Source organism: Pan troglodytes, chromosome 10 (genome assembly GCF_028858775.2).
Source record: "Pan troglodytes isolate AG18354 chromosome 10, NHGRI_mPanTro3-v2.0_pri, whole genome shotgun sequence".
NCBI classification, from domain to species: domain Eukaryota; kingdom Metazoa; phylum Chordata; class Mammalia; order Primates; family Hominidae; genus Pan; species Pan troglodytes.
This window is the reverse complement of record NC_072408.2, coordinates 64,267,055-64,289,051: the sequence shown is the minus strand read 5'-3', so window position 1 is coordinate 64,289,051 and position 21,997 is coordinate 64,267,055. Positions and strand designations below refer to the sequence as shown.

General features: G+C 51.1%; 1 pseudogene; it reads right to left on the bottom strand.

Moving 5' to 3' along the window:
- Nucleotides 1-2,271: 2,271 nt before the first annotated feature.
- On the bottom strand, nucleotides 2,272-3,336 carry LOC101058642 (uncharacterized; annotated as a pseudogene).
- Between the last annotated feature and the right edge of the window lie 18,661 nt (nucleotides 3,337-21,997).

The following is a 21,997-nucleotide window of genomic DNA, read 5'->3' as shown; positions in this document are numbered from 1 at the left end:
CGGCAGCCTGTCATACTCCGAGTTCCCAGCCACTTTCAGGCTTCTCTCCAAGCCTGTGGCCTCCATTTCTAGACCTCACCCCGGGACCTGCACACCAGCCTCGCTACCTTAGCCCCCTCCTCCAGGAGCCTGCCCTGTGTGGAGTAGGCACGTGGTTTTCCTCTCCAGCACCCATTTCCTCCTTACTCGAGCAATGGCCCTGTTTCCTCTGGGGAATCCATCTCAGTTCATGAGCATCAGATCAGACTGCCCGCAGAGCTCCTCAGTCTAAGCCAATCAGTGTGTCATAGTCCCCAGCCTCAGTGATGGATTCTGGGACAGACACGAGGACCAAGCCAGGTGGGATGAGTGAGTGTGGCTTCTGGAGGAAGTGGGGACAAAGGAGAGCATTCTTTCCTGCCAGACCTAACCCTGGGTCATGAGTCCAGCCCCACTGGTTGTCACCTCGCCACCACGAGAGCAAGGCCTGTCTGGGAATGTAGCCAGCCCAAAAGAAGCAAGCTGACATGGAAGGAAAGCAAACCAGGCCTGGATGACATCATGTAAGCCCTGGAACTCCGAAGCCTGCTCTACTGATTAGTTACTTTTTGCTCAACCTGGTCTGGAGAGTTCCGACTGACAGGGTGCCACCAATTTTTAGTGATTTCTCTCCCCTCTAGACCCCTGGAGGCCTGTGCGATTCATGCTATGCAATGAAGAATCAGCCTCGCCCTGTGCTCTCCCATTCCAGCCTCTAAGCTCCTAAGGACACCGTGTTGGCCACATCTTTGGTGTCTCTCAGGGTCCAGCACAATGGGGAGTACACGGTGGGAGATGGATGTGGTGACCTGGAACTCAGGTGTGAGGGAGCTGGGACACAGGCCCAGGATTCCTGAGAGACATCCTCCCCTCCCTGGGCCATGCGAGCCACTTGGAGAACCTGCACCCACTCTCAACGAACTCAGCACTCCCTTCCCCAGGATATGCCTTCCTGCCTTCTCCTCATCCCATCCCTGGGCAGGGGACATGCAACTGTCTACAGGTGCCTAGTACCAGGATGGGAAAGGAAAGCCACCAAAATCTAAGGCTGCCCTCCGAGAAGGGCAAGCATGCAGTCCTCATCTTGATGAGGAAACAGTTTCTGAGGGAATAGTTTTCCCCTCCATTCCAAGCGTTGGACATGAGGCGGCCATAATCAGGGGCTGATGGCTCTTAAAGACTTCCGTCCTCTTGCCGAGGCATCCCTTGGGCACATTTAGCATAACAATAAGCACAAAGGAGCGTCCAACACTTTCTGTAACTGTTGGTAGCAAGTTGATGAATGGCCACCATTCAATGGGCAGTCAACGAGTAGAGATCAACAGGCAAGAGCTAGCATTTCCTGAAGGCTTCCTAGGTGCCAGGCACTGTTCCATTCCTTTGCATGTTTTAATTTATGTAATCTTTGCAACAGTTCTATCAGGAAGATACCATGATTACCACAGTTTCACAGATGAGGACATTGAGGCTTAGAGGGATTGAGTAAGTTGCCAAGGGAACAGAGCAAGCAAACAGGGAAGCCGGATTTGAGCCAAGGCATCAGCTCCAAGGCAACCTCTCAGCCAGTTCAGTGCAAAGCCTCTTGTTTACAGGGACTTTCTAGACAGGCTTGAAGCAGGCCAGTAAGTCAGTGGGCAGGGGAGAGGCAGAATAGTTAAGAGGATCTGGAGGCAATGACTATGCTTCATCCCCCATTTTTTAGTTTGGGAGGGCTTCCAGGAAGAGGTGGGCTTCCAGTTCATGACAGAAGAGGAGGCTGCACAGTGAAGGAGCAGGGACTCCAGGTCTGGCGACAATCAGGTGTGGGCCAGGGTGAGGGTGGCTTGCATCAGGAGAGGGATCTGAGTCAGGCAGTCACATACTTCGTGCTGGGGTCCCTCAAGAGGCACAGCCTGAGGTCCCGGGAAGAAGACCAAGCCTCATTTCAGGTTGCTTGCGGCCAAAGACAGGACCTGTGTACCCAACAACCCCTGGGACCTTTGCAGGAAACAGCAAACACTATTCACTCACTCGAGTTAGATAAACACTGAGTGAAAAGTCACTGGAGCCAAAGGACTGTGCGGGGTCAGCGCTGCCGATACAAGAACCGCAGCCCTCCAGCTCGGCTTCCTCAACGGCCTCTCTGCGCTGCAGCCACACTGGCCTCCTTTCAGGTCCTCCACCTCAGGGCTGTAGGTCATGTGCTTCCTTCTTTCTGGAATGTTCTCCCTGACCTACCCACTCACCCTCAGGTTTTACCACAAATGCTATTTTCTCACATCCACCTTCCCTGACCCAGCCAGGCCCCCCATGATGAGCCTCGCAGAACCTCATCTCCCCTCCACAGAGGTGATCATAACCCACAGAACCCAAGGCCACGATCCCTGGCTTTGAACCCTGGCTCTGCCACTCAGCTAAGTCTCTGTCTTTCTGTGCCTCAGTTTCCTCATCTATAAAATGGAGATAACAGCAGTGCCTGCTCATAAAATGTGGTGAGGGTTAAATGAGTTAAGGCACTCAGATCAATGGTGGAGCATGGTTAATGCTATATGCATATTAGTGAATATTATAAATAGGCTTTATCACAACTGTAACTAAACAACCGCTCATGCATTGGTTATTTAGGTCTGTCTCTCCTGCCAGAATATGCACTCCAGTTGGACAGGGACGCTGCCTTATTCATCACTGGATCTATAGAGATTTGCTCAGTGCCTCGCTCACAGTCACTGTTGGGTAAATATTTTCTGGCTGCAGGAAGGAGTGAAGGACTAGCCCCCTCGCCGTGGGAGGAAGAGCGTGAGTTGGGAGAGCAGAGCCACCACAGGAAACCAGGGGGCAAAGTGGGGTGGAAGGGAGTGAGCTCTCAGGCTCTCAGGAGCAAAAGCTTCCAATCTGGGCTCTCACCTTGGCCCCTCCCACCCAGGGAAGCCAGCTGGGTCTTCCAGGACCAGGAATCCCCAAAGGAGCTGCTCCCAGAGGGTGTATTGCTGGGACTGGAGAGAGGACTGCCCAGAACCACCCCCTCTGATCAGGTGGGGGTGGGTGGCAGCTCCCACCTGCCGAAGATGTCTCTGGAGACCTTCTGCAGGCACTGCCAGGCATCTGCCACCTGCCGGACGGTCTCCTCTCACTGCAGGTCTGGTGGGATGACGGGCAAGGCATAGGTCTGACCTGCCAGGGAATGCTGGGTCCTCGCAGGAGTCGTGGTGCCTGTGGGTGGGAGCCAGAGCATCAGAGCCACCCACGCCCACCGGCACCCACTCACCACAGGTAGCGTGGTGTTGAGACAGCACAGCCCTCATCCCAACTGTGTGCACAGCTTCGGGGAGGTGGGGAGGGGGATGGGAGACAAAGCATTTGGTGGGAGGCCAGGAGCTCATAGGAGATGGGATTCTGCTGATGCCTGCTGAGTGAATGAGGGAGGGAGGGGGCAGGGATTTGGTAGGGACAATGGAGGAGCTCGGAGAAGAGGCAACATTTCTTCAACCCTTATAAGGTGCTGGGTACCTGCCAGGAACCCTGTCCATACACGATCTCAGTTCAGCTCCTCACCTTGGGTACACAAGAAAGGATCCCTGGCTGAAGAGGGAAATAGAGGCTGGAAACAGGGGTACATGGGCAGGGTGGTGGTGGTGAGAGAATTGCCCGAATCAGCTGCCAAATGGTGCCCAGGTTGGAAACGCAAATGTGCACACATGGGTTCTTCCCACTCTAACCCTGAGGAATTCGAGGCCTGCTTCTGACACAGACTGGGCAGTGGCTAGTGACTCTAGGTATAGAGTGTCCAGACCCTGCTCACCCAGGCTAGAGCTTAGGGAGCCAGAAGGAAGGAGGTGCATGTGGGGGTGTGGGACAGGAGGGAAAAACACTCCTTGAATTGCAAAGTGAGGGCAGAATCTATTTACATTGGGTTGAATTAACTCCTCCCCTTGATGCCACTAAAGCAGGAATCACACTGCAGATGGCACTGATTTGATTGGCAAGAGACATGCCAGGAAGAATATTAAGGGACCAGGCCCCTATAATTAGGCCTAATCGTAGCCTGTTGTTTGAAAAGGGTATGAAGGACATTCATCAGGCTTGGCACTGTGCCCTAGACCTGCTCTCCTGGGTAGTGGGGCCCTCTATTGCAACAGAGGTGTGGGTGGGCCTGGGAGAGTGTGGCAAGAAATGCTTAGGAGGCTCTACTTGGCCTTAAAGGGCTGTGTGACCTTGGGTAAATTGCCTTCTTTGAATCTCTGGTCCTTTCCATTTCCCATTCTCCAGGCTAAGAACTGCCCTCTGATACACGGTTATTCCCAATAATAATAACCATCCACCCCGTGCAGTGGTCATAAACCAGAGAGAGAAATGTCCACATGAAACTATGTGCTGCATGCTGGCCATCACTCATGGATCATTAATGAAAACTAACTTGGAATCACTATTTTAAGGACAGGATGGCGGGGAGGCATGCTTGTAAACAGAGCCCTTGGCGACTCAATTTATCTGCAACTCATTTTTCATATATGTTAAATGTATCCCTTCAAGATCATTGCAAAAAAAAACTAAGTTAACATAAGAAACAGTGCCTGGTGGCTAGTGAACATTCTACAGGTGTTGGATGCTGTTGTCATCATTGTCATCATTATCAGAATGGACAAGACAGAACCCCACAGTCATTCATTTCAGCTCTCTTTTTGGTGAAGAAATGTGTTGAGCATTTAGCTGGAAACCTGGCACTTAGGCACAAGGTTGGTGTAGAAGGCACCTGCAGACCTGACCCAGGCGCAAGGCTAGGCACCCTTGTCCAGTTCTCTGCTGACTTACAGGCAGTTCTCCCTCACTGCTCCTTACCTCCAGAATAAGGAGACTCCTTCAGCTTTGAAGATGTGGGAAGAGCAGGGGTGAGGGCAAGGAAGAGGGTGTCTGAGCATTGAAAAGGCCGAGAAAAGAGGCTGGAGCCCTGAAGGCAATCAGCACCTGTTCCCAAGAATGCAAGGCTGGGCCTTCTCCCCTCTCAGACACATCCATCATCTGTCAAGATCAGCCACTCAGAGCCCTCAACCTTGCCCCTCCTCCTTCAGACCCCATGGTACACTCACACCAGGGAGGGTGTCACAGTGCAGGGGTTTCATCTCCAGGGCAGCTCATTGCTGGGAAGGCCACAGCACCCAGCTCCCTCTGCTGCCAGATTCCAGGCCCTGTGGACAGCATGTGTCACACAGCAGGTGCACACTGACTGTCATCTCCCTTCCTTAGTCCTGGAGGTGGTCTCTGCTGTGGCTCTGCATGCCACCAATGCTCTCTGACCATCTCTAACGGCAGCCTTTGATCTCAAAAATGCCCCAGCCTCTAAGTAACCCATGGCAGTATGAAGCCAACAATGAGGAATTTCTTCCGACCTCTCCCCTGGAGATGGGGTGGCGGGAGGGCATGCCTGCGACTGAGATAACTCCCAAAGCACAGCGGGGAAGGAAGAGGAGAACAATGAGGAAGAAAGGGAGCTGAGAAGGGAGGGGAAGCAGACAGGAGATGAGGCGGTGCATGGAAGAGAGCCTGGTGCCACCCCCATAGGCTACCCTATCACCTCAGTCCCTCCCAGCATCCAAGGCCCTTCTTCAGGGCTGCTGTGCCTATCACGGCCACTAACCTGGCTGCTCCCTGAGCCTGGCAGCCAAAAATCACACAGAAGAAGTCCAAGAGCCCAGCTCTGCACACCTTCAGCACTCCTGTCACAGCAGCGGGAAAGGGTTCTGGTGTCATGGACCTGGTGCCTTGAGGCAACCTGGGATGGGCAATGTCTGTGGCCACTAAGAAGCTGACCTCAGCGTGGTCCGGCTGGGACTAGAATGGGAGCAGAGACGGGGCTTCTCGAGTCTATCTGTGCGGTGGGAAGGTCTTCCGTGTGTGTGGCTGCAGGTGGATCTAGGAAGGGGGGATAAAGGCCCTGCCTTCAGGGCACCCCAACTCTACTGGGGAGACTCACTCTGACACATGAAGCACACCAGACATCCAAGAGGCACATGAAATGGTGAGACATGACGGGTGAATACAAAAAGCCAGGAACTCCATTCTGGAAAAACAGGACTGATGGCATTGGATCAAGTCTGCAAAATCACAAAGGACAATAAAGAGAACTGACACAGACCTGAAACAGGACCCCAGGCATCCCTTGAAGCTCAAAAGAATGATCTAAGGACAAATAAATGGCAGTTGAGTTTTACACAACGGGCAAAGGCAAGGAGTTCCTTACCGTGGGGATGACACAGGATAAAACATGGCTGAGACCAGGAGAACTCAGATAAACTCGTGGGAGAACCACAATGTGCTGTGGAGGGGAGCAGGCATGCGGGTACACTCCTGACCTCCACAGACGGCCCCTACCACCAGGCCTGATGGAGCTGCCTACCTAGCATGGGTAGGCCTCATTCCTTCAGAGAAATGGAAGAAATTTTAATTTCTTTAAAATAAAATCCTTTAATTTTAAGAGACTTAAAATGAAAACCTTTAAGCCAGCCCTGCCCTTGTGTGTGCTGAGTTCCAGAACCAGGCACTGCCAGTGAGCAGCAGAGGGAATGCACCTGCCTAGGCTGGAGGGGAGCAGGGCCTGGGGGTGTGGGTGGTGTTTGCTATTCTTCCCAGGATCACTGAGCACCTAGGTGAGCTGAGCTACCGGAGTCCTTGGAAAGACCCAGTGCCCTTCTTCTTAGGGTCAAGAAGGAAGGCACAAAGAGGGAGAGAGGCTCAGCAGAAGAGGCCCCTAAGCTCCCAAGGCAGGCTGCTGGATGCTGAGAGATGAGGCCAGGTCAACTGCCCTAGGAGGGGAAGGGGAGGGGAGAGCCCTGGCAAGGAAGCCCCCAAGGCTCCTGACTCCACAGGAATCATCTCCTGAGCCTGGCTGGGGTGGTGTGAGCCTAGTGAACCACACGCGCTCCTTTCTCTGCTACTTCAGCAGGAACTGGCCCCTGTGAACCCTCTTCCCACATTACCCGGCTCTCACACTGTGACTAAAGAGACCAGCCACATGGTCCCGGTTACAGGGGCAGCTGGGGCCTTGCCATCTGGCAGGACCTGCTGCCACTGGCGCTCGCTGTCTGTGAGCACAGGGTCTGGTGGGCAGGAGGTGACTGGAGGGCATGTCTTCCCAAAGGAGAGCTCGCCAGGCCACTCCTCAGAGGCCCCAGCCCACACCACCAGCTGCCTCTGCTCCTCCCAACTGTGCACCTCGTGCCATCGAGGGAGGGCTGGGACCCAGCTCCAGGGCTGCGGCTGGCAGAGAAGGACCTGGCCTCCTGCCCACGGGGACAGAGAGGTAGCGGGTGGGAATTCTACCTTCCTCACCTCCCGAGATGTCCACAGGCTTTGGGGAAATGGTTGAGGGGCTTTGGAAGTTCAGGGAAAGAAAAGGAGGCCCAGGAAGAGGATGAGGCCAGCCTGGACTTGCTCATCCACAGGGACCAGGGTCCATGTGGCTGACAGTCTCTTGGGGAGGGGACAGGACTCTGGGTCAAGAAGGCTAAGTCATAGACATAGTCATCTCCCTGCCTCTGTGCAGACTACTGGGGTCAAAAACAGCATCACGTAAGCCCCCTCCACCTTGGAGTGCACTGTTTGGGGCAAGGTGCCCCCAGACAGGCCCTGTTGCTAACACTTACACCCAGCAGTTCCAATGGACAAGCTGTAAGGACAGCCTCGCCCCAGGTGCCAGGCACCAGAGAACTTACGACTGACAGCCAAGGCCGGCTGGTAAGCCCTTGGTTCCCAGCAAGAGAGCCTGTGAGCACAGTGGAGCCTTAGGACAGCACGATCAGAGCTGGCTTCTCAAAGGCGGTGCCCTTGAGCTCAGTCACCTCTCGCCCCTCTGCCGCCCATTGCTGGCACCTGGCTTGGGCTCTCCGTCTGCCCAACAGCTCATTTCAGAGGAAACAGGAAACCAACGGGGCCTTCGCTGCCCTCCTCAGCCAAACCCATGCAAGGCCAGCCCATGGAAAGGGAGTCAGAGAGGGTGAGAGTGGAGGGGCAGAGGCCTGGCTGCTTCTCCTGCTGTGATCTGGGCACACACTAAGCTGCTTAGCCAACAGCTCTATCTCCTGGGCTCAGGGCTCAGCCATGTGAGGAGGAAGGGATCAGTGCAGCCCTGAGGAAGAGTGAGGGCCTCAAGTCAGCCAGAGCTGGTGCCCCACAAACTGCTGTGGAACGCGAGCAACTTACTTAACTACTCTGAGCCCCCTTATGTGCAAAATAGGAACAACAAACAGGAGCCCCCACCTCCTGGGGTTGTATCGGAAATTCAGTGAGGTGGTAAAGCACCCTGCTCCACGCCTGGCCTATGAGAGATGCTCCACAAACAGTAGCTGTGATGGCAGTGGGGTCACCACCACATGATGGCTGAGCCCAGCAGACAATAAGACATGGAAATCAACCACTGTGCAGCCACTCGCAACAAGGAAGAAGGTGGAAAAGCTCATGAGAAACAAACATCCTTATGACAGGCTTGCAGGGACGCCTCTGTATTCAGTTATTTTTTTCTGCTTTGGTTTTTGTGTTTGTTTGTTTGTTTGTTTGATTTCCTGAGATGGAGTTTTGCTCTTGTTGTCCAGCTGGAGTGCAGTGGCACAGTCTCGGCTCACCACAACCTCCGCCTCCCAGGTTCAAGCGATTATCCTGCCTCAGCCTCCCAAGTAGCTGGGATTACAGGCATGGACCACCATGCCCGGCTAATTTTGTATTTTTAGTAGATATGGGGTTTCTCCATGTTGGTCAGGCTGGTCTCGAACTCCCGACCTCAGGTTATCCACCCGCCTCAGCCTCCCAAAGTGCTGGGATTACAGGTGTGAGCCACCATGCCCGGCCTCTGCTTTGGTTTTTAAGACTCAACAATGATAGCCTCCTTCATTCCCCCAAATATACCACCCACACCCCAGCTTTCTCAGGCTGATTCAGAGGCTGTGCTACGAGGCCTCTGGGGACCCAATTCTCCACAGAACTCCTGGCTGAATACCCTGCCTCAAAGTCCCTCTAGGACAGGCCCACACTTCACTTCTGCGCAATTGGGAATGTGTGTGAGGTACGGGTGCGGCCGCCACAGAAGGAAAGGCCCCGGGCCTGGGTCAAGCCCAGCGACTACTGGAGCCCCTTGTTCGTCTGTTACATCCTCTGCTGGCAGGCAAAGGGGAAAGAAAACTTCTGGCCATCGGGGCACCCAGATTCTACTCTGGGCTCTTTCCAGAACTGGCCATGGGAGCTTGGGCAGGCTGTGTCGCATGTCTAGGCTGTTGCTCCTTATCTGCAGAATGGGAGCCGTGCTCACTGGTGGATGGAGGAGGGGACAGGGGACAGACTGGGTGGCATCCCAGGGCTCCAGGCATTGGACAGAAGGCATGTCCAGGGCCTGGGCCATGCCCAAAACAACCTAGAGCAGGGCAAGTGGCAGAGCCCCTCCCAGGCTGCTGGCAAGGGCCCCCTGGCCCTAAAACAGCCCATCCTCATCCCACCCCGGCTAGTGACTTTGAAAGAGCAGCTTCTAGATGCTCAGCCAACTACACACAAAGGCTTCTCCCTACTGGGAACAAAGTAAGAATAACGCCACCCTCACGGGACCAAGGAAGCTCTGAGAGGGGATCCATGAAGCCAGCCTCGGGAACCAGAGGAGGCAGGGGGGCGGCAAGAGGGCTGGGCAGCAGAATGTTGGCTCGCCTGATTAGCTGACCCCACCCAGAAGAAGACGGAGGATTCTAGTTCTTTAAGGGAATTGGCAGACTTCTTCTCTAGGAGCCCCCTACCTCCTGGGCCCCAACTCTGAAGCAGCTGCCTGGCAGAGACAGTGAGGAGGGTGCAGGGAGAGGACTTTGCCCTCCACTGCTCTCCAGCCAGGACACGGCCCCGGCTGGCAGCCTTTCATTCTATACTGAGCCAAGAGACACACACCAGAGCCCCAGGCTGGCCATGCCCCACCGCCTCTCCAGCCCCACTGGGCACACTGGCAAGGCTGGGGCCTCTGCCCACAGTCAGGGCCTATCGTGGCCTGGAGCCCACACCTACCACACTGACTACAGCGGGACTGAGGGCACTCATGGTATCTCATGGAAAAAAAACTGAGGCCCAGGAGGAAAATGTTTGTTTAAAATTTTGCACGCCATTTCTCCAGGGCCACTAAGCCAGGTCCACTTACTTTGATTACTCTTTAGTGCTCTCCTTCCAGCCATATGAGGAAAACATATATGTTTTCAAAACTTAGGAAAATACTGTATTCTATTTTTCCTCACTTGAAATTACATGGACACACCTGAAACTGTATGTGTTTTTTAAAACTCCAAGAACTGTACACCAAAAAGAGCAAACTTAAAGCTGGGAGTTGTGGCTCACGCCTATAATCCCAGCACTTTGGGAGGCTGAGGTGGGTGAGTCGCTTAAGCCCAGGAGTCTGAGACAAGTCTGGACAACATGGGGAAACCTGTCTCTACAAAAAACACAAAAATTAGCTAGGCATGTTGGTGCGCACCTGTAATCCCAGCTACTGGGGAGGCTGAGGCTTGAGTCCAGGAGATTGAGGCTGCAGTGAGCTGAGATGGTGCCACTGCACCTCCAGCCCAGGCAACAGAGCCAGACCCTGTCTCAAAAAATAAATTAATAAATAAATAAAAAGAGAAAACTTTAAGGCATGTATGTTGGTAATACAATACATAATTATACATATATACATAGTATGTAAACTTCACAGTGCATTGAGAACATTTTCCCTGTGTCATTTAATAGTTTCCCAAACCCACTCATCCATGCACATACCATACTTTATTTAAAATGTTCCCCTAATGGGCCAGGTGCAATGGCTCATGCCTGTAATCCCAGCACTTTGGGAGGCCAAGGTGGGTGGATCACATGGTCAGGAGTTCAAGACTAGCCTGGCCAACATGGTGAAACCCCATGCCTACTAAAAATACAAAAATTAGCTGGGCATGCTGGCATGCACATGTAATCCTAGCTACTCAAGAGGCTGAGGCAGGAGAATTGCTTGAACCTGGGAGGCAGAGGTTGCAGTGAGCTGAGATCACACAATTGCATGTTAACCTGGCAACATAGTGAGACTCTGTCCCAAAAAATAAAAAGTAAATAAATAAAATGTTCCCATAATGTAAGAAATTTAAATTGTTTTTGATTTTCCTTTATTATAAATTGCTCTTTAATGAGCACTCTAACACATAAGATATTTGATAGCTTTTCTTATTATTTTCTTAATATGGAGTTTTAGAAGTGCAGTTACTGGTCCAAAGATATGCCTTTAGTACCCTTAGCCTTAGTTCTTAAGGCTTTTAGTACCCTTTGCAAAGAGGCTTTTCTCAAAGGTTTTGACACGCTATACTCCACCAGTGCTGGAGTAGAGGGCTGCATCATGTTAGCAGTTATCAGCTTAAAAATCTGTGCACATTTGGAAGGCAAGATGGCATGCACCTGTAGTCCCAGCTACTAGGGAGGCTAAGGCAGAAGAATCACTTGAGGCCAGAAATTTGAGCCTGCAGTAGCTATGATTGCACCACTGCACTCCAGCCTGAGCAACAAGGTGAGATCCTATCTCTATGAAAGAAAGAATAATAATAAAGAAAAAAGAAAGGCAAAAAGTAGTATACTATTATTGCCATAATTTGGATTTCTTTGATTACTAGTGATGTTCTGCATTCCTTCTCATGTTTATTGATTGCTAGTATTTCATGTACAAACCTAGTTACAGCAACAACCAGCAAGCCACAACTCTCAAACATCCTTGCCATCTTAGTGCCATTGCTGTAATATATAAAACACACATTAAATCACAGCAGTTAATATTGTGCTCGTGGTTAATACCACAGTGCAGTAGAGACAGGCTGACATAGCGTGAGAAGCAGAGGTTCCAAGCCAGACAGCCCTGGGTTTAAATGTCTCCTCCCTCATGGACCAGCCATGTGACCTTGGCAAAGTAACTTAACCGCTCTTACCTTGGGTGTCATCTGCCGTGGAGCTATAAAATGAAACAGTCATCACTTCCTTCCAGGGCCCCATGAGAATCAGGTGAGGATGACACAGGGGAGGCAGGTACACACGGCCACACACCTGAGGGGACTCAGCAGGGGGCAGTAATGACCACAGGGGACACTACTAAAGGGCCGAGTATGCAGAGCTCCCATCCCGGAGAGAAGGAGGGAAGAGGATGATGCCAGTGATACTGGGCTGTATTGTTAGGTCACTAAAGTCCAGTGTGGCATCCAAAAGTGTGCCTGTCAGACCGAGTCTTCCCGTCGAGTACACTTTACAGATGGCCTCATCCTCTGAGGGCTGACCGTGGGAAGGCAAGGAACCGGACCCAAAGATCCTGGCTTTTCCTCCCCAGGAGACCAGGGATAAGCTCAGCATCCCCATACGCTGAAGGCAGCAGGAAGCTGGCTGTCTAACACCTCTCTTGCTTTGTAAGAGGGTCCCTCCTAATGCAGAGCTGGGGAAAGGAGAGACGCTGGGAGGGGCTGGCATGCCGCACCAGGGGAAAGGCTGGTGCCGTCAGCGGTGGCTGGCTCTGCCTGCAGCTACGGGACTGAGAGAAGAAAGTCATTCAGAGAAATCCCAAGACACGGAGAGCAGCATCGTGGCTTAGATCCCTCTTGCCTCCCTCCTCCGAGGGCTGGCAGTGGGGAGTGTATATACCTCCGAAAATGAGAGCTGGCTAATAGCAGGAAGCCCAGGGCCTCTGCACCTACTTACCTCCCACCAGAAGAAAGCACCATTCCTCAGCACCACCCCCATCAACTCAGGCCCAGGAACAGGTGAATCCACCCAGCCAGACACAAGCAGGCGGGGAAAGATGCAGGGAGATACCCCACCTGCCTATCTCCTTAAATCTGCTTTAAAATCTTCCAGGAGGCTGGCAGATCACTGGAGCTCAGGAGTTCCAGACCAGTCCTGCCAACATGGTGAAACCCATCTCTACTAAAAATACAAAACTTAGTCAGGTGCGGTGTCACGCCCGTAATCCCAGCTACTTGGGAGGCTGAGACACGAGAATCACTTAAACCCAGGAGATGGAAGTTGCAGTGAGCTGAGATCGCACTACTGCACTCCAAACTGGGAAACAGAATGAGACCTCAGCTCAAATAAATAAAATGCTCCAGGAGGGAAAAAAAAAAAGGAGTGAGAGTAGATGGAATAAAGTCACAGTAGAATGTGGCATCAGGTGAGGGTGACATAAGGGTTCACTACATTATTCACCATATTTTTGTGCATGTTTAAAAATTCCCACAATATATAAAAGCTAAGAGGAAAAAGGCAAGTAATAGAAACAGGGGGACTACATAAGGTCATGATGCCTGTCCCTCTTTGTCAAACTTCTCTGTACCTCTCATCTTGGAGATGCCCTCCCTGTTCCTGCCCTACAGCCAGCATTCTTTTGCCTTTATTCCATTTCAAAATTTCCACATCCCTGGCTGTTTTCCTTACCCCCACTCAGCTCCTTGCTTATCGCCTTCTTCTTCACCCTCCTTGTCAAGACCCTGTCAGAAGCTCTGATAACCCTCCAAGAAGACCAAGTCCAAGAGAGCAGACCAGGAACCAGGACTCCTGGGTTTCAGCCCCAGCAACGCCACTGTCTGCACCTATGCGACTAACCCCTACCCAGTTCACATCACATGAAAGCCCAGCAGAGCCCCCAAAGAGATGTTCAGAAGTCACTGCTGCTGCTACTTCTACAAGGCAAACAAAGGAGAGCCCCCATCCCTCGGAACCTGTTTGCTGGGATCCACCTCAGGCAGCAGAACGGGGACATGGACCAGGCTGCCTGGCGGGGCACCACGGAGGGCTGGGGAAATGGGAATATAGATGCCATGATGATCATATTAATGAGGGTAAAAATTAGGACCAACAGGGGATGTCCCCTCTGCACATGTGTACAAGTGTGTGCCTTTCACAGACAATAGAGGCTGAAGTCAGGGAGGCAGCATGCACAGGCAGGCCTGGCTCAGACAGGGGCCACGTCCCAGTCAGACAGTCTCCTGCCACGCGTTCCCAGCAAGGATGTGAAAACAGCCCTGCCACTCGCTTTCCACCCACACCCCTCCATGCCTTGCCTTTCTCCCTCTTTTTCATGAGGGAGGAGAGTGTGCTCGCCCTCTTCTCTCCCAGGATGACAGTCAGGCCGGGAAAACAGAAGGCAGGATCAAGGGACAAATCAGGGTGCCCTCAGGTCTAATGCCAGCCATGTCCTGCCATACTGGGTGCCTGCGGAACCCGCCTACCCCTCTCCAGGCTGAGAAGATGGCCACCTGGCCTCCTTTGGGAGGTCATTCCTTTGGGGTGGTCATGATTTGGAGGAAACCAGAGAGAACCTGAAGTGAGGAAACAGCTTGGGGATGAAGGTGCTGTACAGACACCGGGCCAGTCCCACCAGCTACTCATGTTTACTATGCACAGCCAGCACACCCATGGGCGAAAGGCCTTCGGTGCCCCCTGCTCCTAAGAGCTAAGCACTAAATAGTGCGTCCGCTGCTGCTCCCTGCTAACTCTCCCAATGGAACCTCACGCTGCCCCACTAGGGACTGGGATTTGAAGAGGTAACCTTTACCTCCATTGTTGAGTGAGGAAATGAGGGCAAGGGATTTTACCCTAAAATAGGGAATATAGACTAGTTGGCCTTGGGATTTAAACCCAGGAGTCCCGACTCCCAGCCAGGGCTCTCCCCATGAGACATGGGAGAGTTGGCCAAGCTTTCTGGGGAATAGCACCATCTGGGGTTCGGTTTTCCTAGCTAGCCAAGGAGAAGGAGCCGGCCCTGACAAACTCAATGACATTCACAAAGGGCATCGTGGGAACAAATAAAAGCCACAAACCACAATTCAACACAAAGCAGGCTGGATCCTGGCAGCTGCAGACTGATCAGCCCAATATGTCCCGGGGGTGGGGCAGGAGAGGACTCTGAGATGCCCAGGAAGGACATTTGTCATGCCAGCCAGACCAAGGCTGCCCCGCAGAGTGAGGGCAACAAAGGATGCAGATCCAGGACCAGGATCACAGGCTTAGCTCAGCTGCTTCTAACCAGGAGCCTTGGACAGATCACTTGGCCTCTCTGACTCTCAGTTTTTCTACCTATAGAGTGGGGATAATGCATCTTCTTTACAGGAACAATAGAAGTGCTTTGTAAACCGTAAACAGCATAGGAAAATGAAGGAATATCCTAGTCCTCTTGAGGATTAGAGGGGGAGGGAAGAGGAGGGAAGGAAGAGAAAAAGGTAGGGAAGGATCCACAATGAGGCTGAGATTTTGAAACCCAACCTGCTGGCTTTATAGGCAAGCTTTTCATCATCACTGGAAACTCAAACCTGCAGCAATTATATGCTGAGGTCATAAACGTGATTAAAAAGGCTGTTTGCAAAGTTGATTCCAGGGAAATGAGCTGCAGATGGCGGTGGCATCAATGTCCTTTTGCAGCAGGCAGCAGCTGGCTGTGTGGACTCAGGGACAGCTGGAGGGAGTTGTGCTAATGCCCACCCCCAGCTTTGGAAGGCGGGGGCAAGCTGACTGCCCTCTCTGTGCCTGGGGACAGGGGAGACTTGCAGAGAGCTGAAACCCTAAGCCATAAAACCACCATTTGTTCCAGAGAGAAAAGCCAGTTTTTCAATTCCAGCCCAACCAGGAGGGCGGGCCAAGCTCAGAGAAAGAAGTGTGAACTGAGAGCACGAGTCCTTCCACGGCAGCCTGCCTCGGGCGGGACAGGCTGCAGCGGCTCTGGCTGTCCACTGGGAGTGTCCTTGGTGAGGGAGGAAAGAAGGCAAAGCCACATCTGAAGTCTCTCGGCCAGAGGAACCCTCTGTTCTGAGGCCAACAGGTAGCCCTGGTATAAGAAGAAGGTGGAAAATACAGGCACCAGAACCTTCTCTGCTGCTTATGGCTTCATAGAATGTTTTGCAGGTGACATTTCACATAAGTGGGCACCAACCTGTCTGTCTTTGATGGAAAGACATCAGGAGGCAGGACCCAGGTCTCTGTCAGTGGCTTCCTGTCAGAGTGGCCAACGCGAGATACTTAAAAATGTGAAGAAGGAGACGTCGATCAGGATAATACAATGAGCCCTTGGCCCAAATTTGGGAAGGGCCCTCTCTTTTGATGTATCTCACTACCTCAGCTGCCATCCCTCTCCTGGTCACTTCTACCCATGCTTCAGCCACAGCCCCACTTACTCCAGGAAGCCCTCCCTGATGAGTCACCTGCAGCAACCTCCTGTCCTGCAGATCCTCACCCCGCACTGCTCACTGCCTTGGCTGCTGCTCCCAATCACTCATATGTGTGCCCATGTCTGTCTGACAACTGGGCGCTCCCTAATGGCAGAAGCACATACATATGACATTTCTCAAATGTTCCCTATAGTACAGGGAACCCAGAGCACGTCCAATGACGTTGGGATGTGAGCCTGCAGAGCTTTTCACAAATTTGCAGAACAAGCTGTGTCCTTCAGCATCATTACCTGCCCTCCCCCTCCGACTGACCCTGGAGAAGAGTCAACAGCCTGCTACCAAAAATCCCCCACAGCCCGGACTCTTGGATGATTCGCCTACAAAGGCTGGGGAGCACAGTCCCAGGCTTACTAATCTCCTCTCTACCCCATCCCCATTTTTTCAAGTCCCCAGAAAGTCCCAATCAATCTCTCAGCAAATTCCACAGGATCTGTCAGATTCAGATGCAGTCAACTGCAGGCCGAGTGCTCTTCGCATCTCATCTAGTGCAGGAAGCAACCTGAGGGCAGCAAAGAGGAAGACAGCTGGTATGAACGGGCTCTGCAACCTACCAGCTGTGTGGCCCAGAGAAAGCTACCTAACCTCTCTGAGCTTCAGCTGCTTCAGCTGTAAAATGGCAAGTATACCGCCTTTCTCAGGTTTACTGTTGAAATCATGTTTGTAAAGTGTTTATAAAGTGTTTGGCACTCTTAGAAAGTACTCAATAATGGTAATTAACATGAAATTATCATACCAATCTCTCCAGGTAGGTATCATCGTCTTCTGTCTACCAGTGAGGGTGAAGGTCAGAGACATTAAGCAACTGGTTCAGAGTCACACAGTATCTGCTCAGGAGGCAGAGCTGGGGGTTCAGACAGAGCAGCAGAGCGTGCCCTCAGCCCTGGGGAAGTTTGCAACCTCAAGTCACAGGGACAGAGTAGCTGTGGGAGCTTGGGTCAGGTACCTCCACCCCTCCCCAGGTTCAGCAGCTCCCCAGGAATCCTGGAACATGAGGCATGGCCTCAGCAAGTCTCCATTTGAGAGGATCAGCTGGGATCTCCCAGATTAAGTGTTGTTGCAGACAGCTGGGCCAAACCGCCTGCCCTGGACCCTAGAGCTCATCAGATTGGCACCTGCTCTTCCCACACAGGCAAACACGGATGGTGCCACTGGCCGAACCCCGCCATCAGCCTTCACACAGTTGAGCTCACCAGGAAAGCAGAATCTCTAAAACTCCAGCTGCAGTGCAAGCCCAGCCCCCAGGGACACCGCCGTCCACATCTGAAATAGCTGGCGATCATCACAGGGTGGGAGACAGGATGCAGTGGGCACCTTCCACATTAAAACCCACTCAATTAAAACCCCACGTGTGGGGGACAGACACACACGTACCCATCACACCCAGTCTTACGTGTCCACTGAGACCCTGGTTACGTTAGACATGGCCTCAAAGGAAGTAGGTACTTTCACAAACATCATCTCCTTTGATCTTCTCAACCACCCTGAGGAGTATGTACTTTTGCCCCACTTTACAGATGAGGAAACTGAGAAGACATCAGGCAATTTTTCCAACGTCACACAAAGGGTAAGGAAAATGTTAGGATGCCAACCCCATGTCTCCAGGTTTCTTTCCACTACAGCATGCTGTTCATTTGTGATCTCATTCATTCATCCATCCTTCCTTCCACTCATTCCTTCATTCACTCACCTATGTTTTTTCCTAAACAGCTACAGGTCACAACTGTCTGGGTTGTTTGCTACTACCTTCTGCTGCTGCCTGAGAAAACCTGGGAGACTGTGATCATATTTTTTTTCCTGTAGAGCTGCCCGAATACAGCTCTTCTCAAAGCCTTGCAGCAGAGATGATACAGCCATCAGCAGCTGATCCTGGAATGAGCGTTGAGAGCAGCACAGACCACTCTACGTTTCTGCTCCGACCACAGGTCTGGCCTAGAATTTGCCCCTCCACTGCACAATGCAGCTAGAAAACCTTTAAAAAAATAAATAAATGGTCTCTGAGCCTCCCAGAAATACAGCACTTAGAATGTTGTTTTTGGAGGGGGCATGTGATAAAGAATGGGAAAGATAATAAAGTAGCCTGTCACCCAGCTCACAGGCAGGTGCATGTGGCTGCAGGGGATCATTTAGTCAATTTAATGACATACTTGTTGAGTATCTATTACTGTGCCTGGTACGGGATGGAGTGGGTCAGGGAATAGGGGAGGGCACAAAGGGAGTCACAAAAGAGTAGAAACAAAGCCCTACCGTCAAAGGGCTGATGGTCTGGTTGAGGGAAAAAGACAGGAACCATCTGCTTAGACAACACAGATATGAAGTGTACTTGAGAAATTCAGAGGATGGTAAGGTGCCTGCAAGTGGGGACACAAAAATTTCATTCAGACCATGGAATTTCAGCTAGACAGGGAAGGATGGCCAGAATTTCAACCTGGGATGGTATAGAAGAAAATTACCCAGGCCAGGCACAGTGGCTCACGCCTGTAATCCCAGCACTTTGGCAGGCCAAGGCGGGCGGTTCACCTGAGGTCAGGAGTTCAAGACCAGCCCCGTCTCTACTAAAAATACAAAAAATTAGCTAGGCGTGGTGGTGCACACCTATAGTCCCAACTACTCGGGAGGCTGAGGCAGGAGAATCACTTGAACCCAGGAGGCAGAGGTTGCAGTGAGCCGAGCACGCACCACTGCACTCCAGCCTGGGTAACAAGAGTGAAACTCTATCTCAAAAAAAGAAAAGAAATTACCCAAACTGCCTGCTCAACACCATTGCTAATGAAAAAGCCTGCCTTGGTCTCTCCTTCCCTGATCTTAGCTTTTCTTTCTATCTCTGCAAAGCCTCCGTATAGAAATCTGGTTTTATTGTGCCTGGTAAGGGTCCTAGTTCAGTTCTAAAACAATTAACAACCATGAAGGGACAAAAGTCCGAAGTGGGCATCTCGCCTATGGCCCATCAGCCTCTAGTCACAGTCACCCTCAGACCCCATCTAGCGGCTGCCCGAATTATTTCATTCAGGGATCTGTGTGTTTGGCTGATAACCAGGCACCACTGGCCCGTGGGGTGCTATGACTATTGCAGTGTTAAAAACAAGGCACTTGGCTGGGAAGACGTCTGCCATTAAGTGACAGGCTCATGGACAACGGCCTCAAGGTATTTTTCCTTCAGACATTTGGTCCCACTTTGGCAAGACATCTTGGCATTGCTTGGGCAAGATATTACGCTCTGCTTCTTCAGAGCGTTGGGTGGGAGATACCCCATAGACAGCTGAAGGGACTGGGACCTTGGGAAATCACATTTAAAATTTTTTGACTTGTTTAAAATTGTTTGACTTGGTTTAAACACAGTTCAAAGCCCAGCTGAGGCATTAAGGGTTTGTCACCTAAGGTTGTCATCTAAAACGGGAAATGTGTGCTCTATTCCTCCTTGTGGCCCAGTAGGATGTATTCTGCAGAATTGGGCTGCTTTTAGCTTTGAGCTTGTGAAAAAGAAAAAGTTTTTTTTTTTATTGCAATGCTTCCTGGCTATAATATTCCCTAGGACCTCGGGAATGGTAGCCAGGATTTGGATCTTTAACGTAAAGCCAAGAGCTAAAGAAAATTTTAGTTAGTTGTTAGTCACGGTGGACACATTTATTGGACAGGTGCAAGCCTTTCTCTGCCACACTGAGAGGGTTTCAAAAGCCTTACTGAAAGAAATTTTCCTCAGATTTGGGGTTCCATTCCCCATACACAGTGATAACGAGAGTGCCTTTATTGCCACTTTATTGTCACTTTTTTTTGAGACAGTGTCCCACTCTGTCACCCAGGCTGGAGTGCAGTGGTATAATCACAGCTCACAGCAGCCTCGACCTTCTGGGCTCACAGGATCCTCCCACCTCAACCTCCCAAGTAGCTGGGGCTACAGGCACACACCATGTCTGGCTAATTTTTTTTTTTTAATAGAAATGAGGTCTCACTATGCTGCCTAGGCTGGTCTCAAACTCCTGGGCTCAAGCAATGCTCCAGCCTCAGCCACCCCAAGCCTGTTGATTTCACCATAATTAACCCACTGTCTAATTTCTCATTTTCTGACTCAACTACAAATTACTGCATAACAGAAAAATACCGCCGGGCGCAGTGGCTCACGCCTGTAATCCCAGCACTTTGGGGGGCCAAGGCGGGCGGATCACCTGAGGTCCGGAGTTCGAGACCAGACTGACCAACATGGAGAAACCCCATCTCTACTAAAAATACAAAATTAGCCAAGCGTGGTGGCGCATGCCTGTAATCCCAGCTACTCGGGAGCCTGAGGCAGGAGAATGGCTTGAACCCGGGAGGCGGAGGTTGCTGTGAGCCGAGATCGCGCCATTGCACTCCAGCCTGGGCAACAAGAGCGAAACTCCATCTCAAAAAAAAAAAGAGAGAAAAATTCCATTACATGTCCCTTGCTTCTAGGAGCTACCTTGATCAAGTTTGCCGAAGAAGGAATCATATGCCTCCCCTTTGTTTAGTTTACTATCAGATTGATGGGAATTCTAGATGCCCTTACTCTTATTACTGTCATTCCCTAACAGCCTGTTCAGGAATGCCTCCAAGCTTTATCTTGGATTGAGTTAAATTCAGCAACTCCTTACTACAAAGCAACACTCGGAAATAGACCTACCAGGTCCTTGGTTTAATCCAATCCACGAAGCCCTGCTACAAGATTCTAAACTTAATCTATACAATCTTTCTGGGTTCCTCTGTGCATCCTCAGAATATCTATTTGTTTGTAGGGGATAACAAGAAACCCTCTGGATGTATGAAGGTATTGACAGCTAGCATATAGGAGGAACTTGCCTGTAAGGATACTCATTTATCCCAGTTTTCTATACACAAAACTGCTGAAACCAAGCACTGGAAAAGCTCCCTAAAATTACCTGGTAAAACTAAATGGTCCACAACTCACTTTCGAGATATACAGATTCATACTTGCCTGGTACCAAGAAGACAGAGCTGGGTATTTCTTCAGATAAACTTTGTTACCTTGGCGGAGAACAGTGCCCCATGAGCGCAGAATTAGAAATCTCTCCCTTTATGAATTCTTGTCAAGGAAATTGCAATCACAGCCCAGCAGACAGGAATTAATGTATTGGGTCAGGTTGTCTTAGATAATAGGATAGCCCTAGATTACATCTTAGCGGAGCAGGGAGGAGTATGTATAAGGTTGCAAATACCGCGTGCTATATTTACATAAATGAATCCGTGGAGGTAGAAACTCATCTAGGAAAAGTTAGAGAGCAAGCCACTTGGGTACAACAGCCTCCCAGACTGTCTCTGAGGACTGGTTTTTCTTTTTTGTTTTCTTGGATTCCTCGTGGAAAACAGTCTATGTTTTCTGGGTGGCTAAAACTAGGCATGTCAGTCTTGTTAATTGTGCTTATGCTTTCTATTATGACCAAATGTGCATTAAAATGTTGTAGTGAAGCTGTGACTAAAGCAACTAATACAATGATAGCTCAGCACCACGGTGCCATGCCTGGGACTCGTGAATATTGTGAACTCCATGCTATTATAGAAACTTTCTCTCTTCATATCCTAGTCCCCGATCTTTGCCCCGATTCAGCAGGAAGTAGCCAGAGTGGTCTGTTCCCCTATACCCCTCAGGATTGTGGAGTGACAAGGATGGAACTGAGCTGCAACAGGGGCCCCTTTCTTAGGAGCCTGAAGACCCCAAGCATGAAAATAAAGAAAAACCCTAAGTTCCTTCAAGAGAAATTCCAGGCACCTCACTAGCCCCAGAAGTAAATAAGAAGGTAATTAAT